At 44.6% G+C, this 7,896-nt stretch overlaps 1 long non-coding RNA gene across 1 annotated transcript in view; it reads right to left on the bottom strand.

Annotated features, from left to right (window-relative positions):
- Window positions 1–1,044: 1,044 nt before the first annotated feature.
- Window positions 1,045–7,896, bottom strand: part of LOC109290147 — an 18,748-nt gene continuing 11,896 nt past the window's right edge. The window contains exon 3 of the long non-coding RNA XR_002095545.1: window positions 1,045–1,058. This is a non-coding gene — a long non-coding RNA (uncharacterized LOC109290147). The remainder of the gene's footprint in view (window positions 1,059–7,896) is intronic.

Here is a 7,896-nt window from a genome sequence, read left to right as displayed (position 1 = left end):
TTCATATGCATCTGATTTTGCATTCTTTGGAACCAAAACTCACCCTGATAGGATGCGACCAGCAAATGCGTTATTTTCATTAACTTACTTTCCTTCTCTATTGATAGATTTCTTTCTAGTGTGAAAACATGCATTTATAGGCAAAAAAGAAACAACGAATAAACATTGTAGGCAAGTACCTGCGATGTAAAAGACAGTTACTTATTTCTGAAAAGAAAATGAGGAGGGGGCATGAATAAAAGTAGTAGACAAGTATCTAGAATCATGATTCCTCTCATTCTAAAGGGCACTTCCATAACATTTTGTGACGACAAAGCAAACATCCCTACAAAGCAGAAAAGGATGAAGTACTCAATACCTTTTTTCACCTCAGACTTCATAGGCAAGTTCAGCTGCCAGACTACTACACCTGGCAGCACAGTTTGGGGAGGAGATGAGCAGCCAACAGTGGTGAAAGAACAGGTTAGAGCTATTTAGAAAAGCTGGATATATACAAGCCCATGGGGCCAGATGGGATGCAGTCAAGTGTGCTGATGAAGTTGGCTGATATGATTGCAGAGGCACTGGACATCATCTTTGAAAACTCATGGTGATTGGGAGAGGTCCTGGATGATTGGAAAAGGGCAATATAGTGCCCATCTTTAAGAAACAGAAGAAGGAGGATCCAGGGAACTACAAACTGGTCAGCCTTCGCTCAGTTCCTAGAAAAAACATGGAGCAGATCCTCAAGGAATCTATTTCTAAGCACTTAGAGGAGAAAAAGGTGATTAGGAACAGTCAGCATGGATCCACCAAAGGCAAATCATGCCTGACCAGCCTGATTGCCTTCTATGATAAGATGATTGGCCTTGTGGATGCAGGGAGACGAGTGGATGTGATATACCCTGACTTTAGCAAGGCTTTTGATACAGTTTCCCATAATGTTCTCACAAGCAAGCTCAGGAAGTATGGATTGGATGAATGGACTATAAGGTGGATAGAAAGATGGGTGGATCATTGGGCTCAGAGGGTAGTAGTCAATGGCAAGTAAGCAGGTATCAAGTGGAGTGCCCAAGGGGCTGGTCCTGGGGCTTGTTTTGTTCAATATCTTCATCAATGACCTGGAAAATGGGATAAATTGTATGTTCAGCAACTTCACAGATGACACCAAGCTGGGGGAAGTAGTAGATATGGTGGAGAGTAGGGCTAGGATTCAGAGAGACCATGACAAATTGAAGGATTTGACTGAAAGAAATCTCGTGAAGTTCAATGAGGACAGATGCAAAGTCCTGCACTTAGGATGGAACAATCCCATGCACAACTACAGGCTGGAGACTGACTGGCTCAGCAGCAGCTTTACAGAAAAGGACCTGGGAGGTTACAGGGGACACTAAGCTGAATATGATCCAGCAGTGTGTCCTTGTTGTGAAGAAGGCTAATGGCATACTGGGCTGCATTAGTAAGAATGTTGCTAACAGACCAAGGGAAGTAATACTTCCCCTCTATTCGGAGCTGGTGAGTCCCCATCTGGAGCACTGTTTGTCTGTGGGTGACTCTAGTGTACCCTTGCCAGCATCGCCTCAACACTGGACAGACAGTTTCTACTCACTCACTTATTCTTTCCTGCCATGACTTGATGTTCTGAGATAGGAGGCTGCACTTGATTTCTATGGGGCTGTGATCAGATTTATATTGCGGGTTTGTTGCTGCCTGGGTTCTTCTGGAGGGCTCCTACTCTCCCCTACACCCTGCTCCATTGCCTCATGTTGGTAAATTGCTGTTGTCTTTTCGGGTTGGCTTCAGTAAGGAAATGGAAAATAAGTATGTACAAAAAAAGGAAACGAGAAAAACAAGATGTCCATCCTTAAAAGGGTCGTAGTGCCTCTCCTTTCAAATAACCCCGTTGCTTAAAGGGTGTACACAGTTTCAGTGATCGCCTCCCCAGTCTGAGTGTTTGGTGTTCTGTGTCTGGGATTTTCCTCAGCCTTCACAGTCCACCTAGTTGAATGCTCTGGGCCCTCCCGTTTTAGGCACCCCTGGCCGAGTTAAAGACAAATACAAAATAAGTTTATCTGCTTAGTAATTTGGACAGAAACAAAACTGGTCCTGCCTCTCTCAGTTGTGATGCACTCTGAGGTTCACTCCCTTGTTAATTCTGTGGGGCCAGGTTTGAACCTAGCTTCACTCCAGATGAGAAACAGATTGCCCATCTCCTTTTGTCCTACACACTTAGCCCCTGGGTGCTCTCTCACAGCTGCCACCTGGCAGTACTCATGGTTAGCTGACATCTCAGAGCTTCTCCAATCTTTCCAGGTCATTTCAATCTCTGTGCTTCAGCTGTCCCCTGCACCTCTCAGGTAGTTTTCCTCTGAGCCTCCACTTGGAGGGCAACTCAGACTTCCCTTTTCTCCCTCTTCCTTTCTGCAGCATTCTGTCTGCTGGCTTGTTTATGGCATTGGGTCTTCCTGAGCCACTTGGCTTCCCCATTGCTGGGGCAACATCTTCTGGCAGCTGGAGCTCATCAAATGAGTTTTAGCACACCTGTGGAGTTGCTGGCATGTTTCCATAATTATTTTCCCTCATGGCCAGGGAAGCTGAGCTCTCCACTTATTCTCTGGGGTCCTCTCAGGTGAGTTGCTAATGTTTCTATAATTCCAATTACATTTTGTTCAGTTTTGGACTTCCCACTACAGAAAGGATATGGACAGATTGGATAGAGTCCAGTGGAGGGCAACGAAAATAGTTAGGGGGTGGGGGCACATGACTTCTAAGGATTGCTGAGGGAACTGGACTTATTTAGTCTTATTTAGAATAAGGGCGGCAGATTTAATAACAAACTTCAACTACCTGATGGGGGATTCCAAAGAAGATGGTACAGACTGCTCCCAGTGGTGAAAGATGATAGAACAAGGAGAAATGGTCTGAAGTTGCAGCATGAGAAGTTTAGGTTAGATATTAGGAAAAACTCTCTCACTAGCAGAGTAGTAAAACACTGGAACAGGTTACCAAGAGATGTTGTGGACTCTCCATCCTTGAAGGTTTTTAAGATCCAGGTAGACAAAACCTTGACTGGGATGATCTAGTTGGGGATAGCCCTGCTTTGCTCAGAGGGCATGACTAGATGACCTCCTGGAGTCCCTTCCAACCCTTATTTTCTATGATTCAATGATCCCCTGCTTTGGGACAAAGTTGAGGTGAGCTTCAATATCAGAACTACATGATGATTTCAGGGTACCTATAGACAAACTATCAGATGGATTGCTCAGTTCATACAGTGTAATCACAAGCTGGATTCCTCTGTGAGATATTGTGGCCACATGGTCAAATAAAAGCTATCCAAGGTGCAAACAAAATCCACCTCTGAAACCAAATTCAATATATTTAGCCAGATGTATGTTTGAGAAAGGAATTCCAATCCAGTAATATTCTAACCTACAGGGCTTCTGGGGTGAAATACCAACAGAACTCTGACTCCTACAAGGCCAGGATTTCCACAGCTAAAGGTCTTTCTTGCCTGAAACAGTGTATTGCTATATATGTTATCTAGAAAGGACCAAAACTGTTGCAGTTCATAATTCCAGTCAATATCACTACTCATGAATATAAACAGAATCCACAGAACAGTGAAATATCATGGCAGTCAGTCACAAGTCCTATGCAGATTCAAGATACCAGAAGGAAAGCACATCCTTGGGTGGGAAGCGAATTTCATCTTTAACTGAAGCAATATCCCCTAAAGCAGTAAATCATGTTGCCTATGCAGCCTAAGTTCTATTTCCAGGATAAAAATCATCACCATAAAGGAAGGAAGGACTTTGAATTTTTTAGCTACTTTATTCAGGGGTTCGGAGTACAAAAAGTTGGTCCCTCCAGGGTTCAGGTCCAATATACAAAACAAAATCAGACAAACTAGCATCAAGCCAAAAGCACCATGCCATTACATTCATAACATCACACTGTGACAGACACTTTCGCAGTATTACACGTCATGCCTAACATGCCATTACGTGGTCAGGACACCCAGCCACATGGTCATACAGATCAAAGTCCTCTATAAACAAACAATTCCTACCCTGCTCTATCCAATAATACAAGTAACAAAACCTTGAACTTCCCACACAAAGAGAAAAAGCAAAACACAGCCTGGTGAGGGCCCAGGGCGTGGCGCAGGCTTGGAGCCTCAGTTTGCCATCAAGCCTGCCCAGTCACCCAGACTGGTCATGACATCAGAGTGCATATTGAAGATGGCTGTCTTCCACATGGCACAGTGCCCCCTCAAGGGCCCAGTGTGCCTCAAAAGCATGTTCAAACTCCAGTGAGTGGTGGACCACTTTGCTCTCCGCACCATGAGGCCGAAAAGCCACAGGGAATTGTCCAGGCAAGCCAGCTGTAGCAGCTCTTGAGGATGGCCATCTTGGCCTGACCCAGCAGAAAGTGGGCCAGGCAGATGGCGCCCTGCTCAGCCACCCAGTATGGGTAGGAACACACATAGGTGGTCTCCGAGAGGCTCCTGTCCAGTGCCCGCAGCGGCAGCTTGAGGGTAACAAAGATCAGGGACAGCTGAGGAAGGTGTGAAAGAGGTTCTCCTCAATGTCCCCGGGGCAGAAGGGCAGGCCATTGAGGTGGCTAGGTCAAAGTGGGATGCAAACGTGCCAGTGGCTAGGATGCTGTACAGCAATTGCCACTGCAGGTCACCAGTCTTCTTGGTGGTTGGCAGTTTATACAATGTGCGGCAAACCGGATGGGCTGGTGGGGAATCTGGTGGCCCCAGGCACCATTGCCACGGTGTATCAAGGCGGCCTGCTAGGATCTGGGCATGGCGGACATGACTCACCCAGGCATACAGGTTTCTACACAGCAGGGAAGCAAAGGGACCACCCATGTCACTGTTGGGAGGCATAGCAACCATCACCAGAGTGCCATACCGGCCAGCACCAGGGTGACCAGCTCACCTGCCACAGCCAGGGTGACCAGCAGTGGGAGGAAGGCCTCATTCAGGGCATGCACGGCAAGGGGGACCTGAGATGGTCATCCGGGGTGGCTACCGAGCAAGTTAAGAAAAACAGTGAACCCAGTTTGAGGCATCCAAAGCTGAAGGAAGGAAGCAAGGAAGGAGCACCTTAGATTTCTTATTTGAATCCTCCACTGAACACAAATAGGATCAATCGTGATAGACATTACCATATACACTTATATGACTACACAGCTTAAATCAATGGGATCTATCTGCTCCATGCTCCTAAGCTATTGCCACTCATATGAATGGAACTCATGTGTAAGGGGAAAAGAGAATATATCTGTACTTTTTCTGTTTTTCTCTTTTGCTAGTTAGAAAAGTTTATGTTTTTGTTGACCATGCTACATGGTACCCATGCATCCATACTGACAGATAGAAAGAGTGTCTCAAGCAAAACTTGACATACAGTAGGTGGCTATTTTCTAGAAACCTGGAAAAATCGAGCCTCTCAGGGATATACAATCACCCTCCTCTCTATTTTTCTGCTATCTTCCTGCCTGACTCATCCTAAGCATTTCTGAATTATGGAAAAACACATTCACCTGTAACAATATTCCCCATGCAATTGGAGCTTTTTCTCTAACCTCATATCTACTTTGTCTGAGGGCAGAGTAAGTTCTCTAAACAAAGCTTCCCCAAAGTGAACACATATGATACCCGTTTAAGTTAATAGCAGAAGTATGTGAAGCCCTGACCAGAATATACTCCCTAGCAAGAAAGTATGGAAGCTTTATAGGACCTGCCCTGCCCCCAAATTTGTGCACAGAAGGAATTCTGTAACCATCTGCTTTTCCCTACTATGAAGAGCCAAGGGTGCAGGTGCCCCCTGTAGCTCTCTCCTTCCCAATTTGTTCCCACACAAATCTTTGCAACAAGTCCATGAGATTTCTTCCCCTTCAGACTCTCACATGGGTTGTTCCACAGTAAGAAACAATGGGCCCAATAGTGAAAACCAACCTTTGTGTTATATGAAACTGAAGGAGAGTTCTTTGGGGGACAAAAAATGGGAAGGAAGGCTTCCCCACAGGAAGGGCAGTTGGAATGTACTACTGGCCCTGTCATACAGTCTAAACTCTTAGTGAACCAGTAATGTGGCATAAGGAACCTTGTAGAATGGGCAGGGAAAATACCTGGCTTTTCCTTGTCATCATGAAGAACTGCTGTGAAGGATGTGAAAACAGATTTCTGTGCAGTGGGTGGTTTACAAAATTCTGATAATTTTGTAAATCAGTCCTCCTCTCAGTCCTGAAATCAGATTGGGGAACATTTACAAACTGGCATGACACTAATGACTTAAACTCTGCTGTGGCAAAGATAACTGGGTGTAGGGTATGGTCCTTTCAGTCCCTTGATAATATTAAGTGATATGTTTATTAATAGAAAGTGGTCTTTGTGATTGCTTACAGCCAAGGATCACAGAGTATTTCATAAATACAAGTGCATTAAGCCTTGCAGTGGGCACATTTACATAAGATATTTGCTATGGTGCTGCCTAATTAGGTCTGCAGTAAAATGTCACCTTCTACATGTGTGGTGTTATTAGTATGGAGTAAACTAGTTAACTCTGCTGCAGAATAGTACTCATAAGTACAAGTACTACCCTGTAGCAGAGTTCTTTACTCTGCAGCAATGCACATGTAGATGCTGATGGGGCTGGCTGGGGCATGAGGGTGCTTCAGTACAGGGGGCCAGCTCGCAGCTAACTCTACACTGGAGCACCCTTATGCCCCAGCCAACCCCTCCACAGCATGTCAAGCTGGGGCAAAACAGCCCTGGACTGGCAGGCTGAGCCCCTGAGCCCTTTGCCAGCCAGGGCTGCTCCAACTTGGTTCAACATGCTATGATGCCAGGTGCACATGTATATGTGGTGCCCAGGAGCAATAAACTCCAGTGTGCTCAGCGCTGAAGTTTATTGTGTTACATTAATTGCATGTGTAGACATGCCCAGTGAGAGGGAGACCTATGAGAGGGAGAAAAGGAGACAAATGATTAGAAATCAGAACCTTTATAGATCAGAAAAGGAGATAAATGTTAAGTATCTTGCTCAAAAAGAACTACTGTAGGCTGTGATCAAGCCCTGCCTTGTATAATAGAGTACAAATGCCTTTTCAAACAATTCCATCCCCATTCTACCCTCCTTAATCCTAGTGTAGAACAATTTGAGAGCAGACATACCTCAATAAATGTGCTAGAATTCGGGGGGGGGGAGAACTGTAAAATGACTTCCTTCAGGTTATATTAAAGAATCACAAACAAACAGGTTAAGTCTGTTTGCCTCCTGCTTTGTATTATCACAATGGTGCAAGACAGATGGACTGGGATGTTGACAACTAAGCCCTGAATCTGCTGTAGAATGAAGCTGGTCTGTGTTTTAAACACAAGGAGATGCCCCACATTTAATTTTTTTGTGAAACTTGTGAATGAATCATTGAAGTTTTATTTTTTTGATCTAATCAGGGCTTTGGCTACAGATGACCTTAAATTGTTGCTAGTGTACTTGACAGATATTAGGGCATTCTATTTCCCGAAGAAGAAATCTAATGCTTTATTAATGACTGGTAAGAGCTTACCACCCACTGAAAAACACAGCTTGAAGACACTGATTACTTTTTTCATTGATGACAGACAAGGGAGGTCCTGGCTTTAATGAAATTACAAGAAAAATACCAAAGAGTTTTGCTTTATTAGACAAATCCATACATTCCAGGGGCCCTGATGGGCAAGTACAGATGAGATATTTTAAACAGAAGATAAATGAATTTGCACTCCCAATTTGCAGCCCACATGAAAGACAGCTGATAGATGAGGTGGGTAGACATGTACAGATTGGAAGTTAATGTAGTTAGGGACTTACCTCAGATATGGGACAACTAGATGCAAGTCTTATTCCATATCAGACA

This window comes from Gavialis gangeticus, unplaced genomic scaffold (genome assembly GCF_001723915.1).
Source record: "Gavialis gangeticus isolate Ggan-Ray unplaced genomic scaffold, GavGan_comp1, whole genome shotgun sequence".
Lineage (NCBI taxonomy): Eukaryota > Metazoa > Chordata > Crocodylia > Gavialidae > Gavialis > Gavialis gangeticus.
The sequence above is the reverse complement of the archived record's forward strand: the minus strand, read 5'-3'. Positions and strand labels throughout refer to the sequence as shown.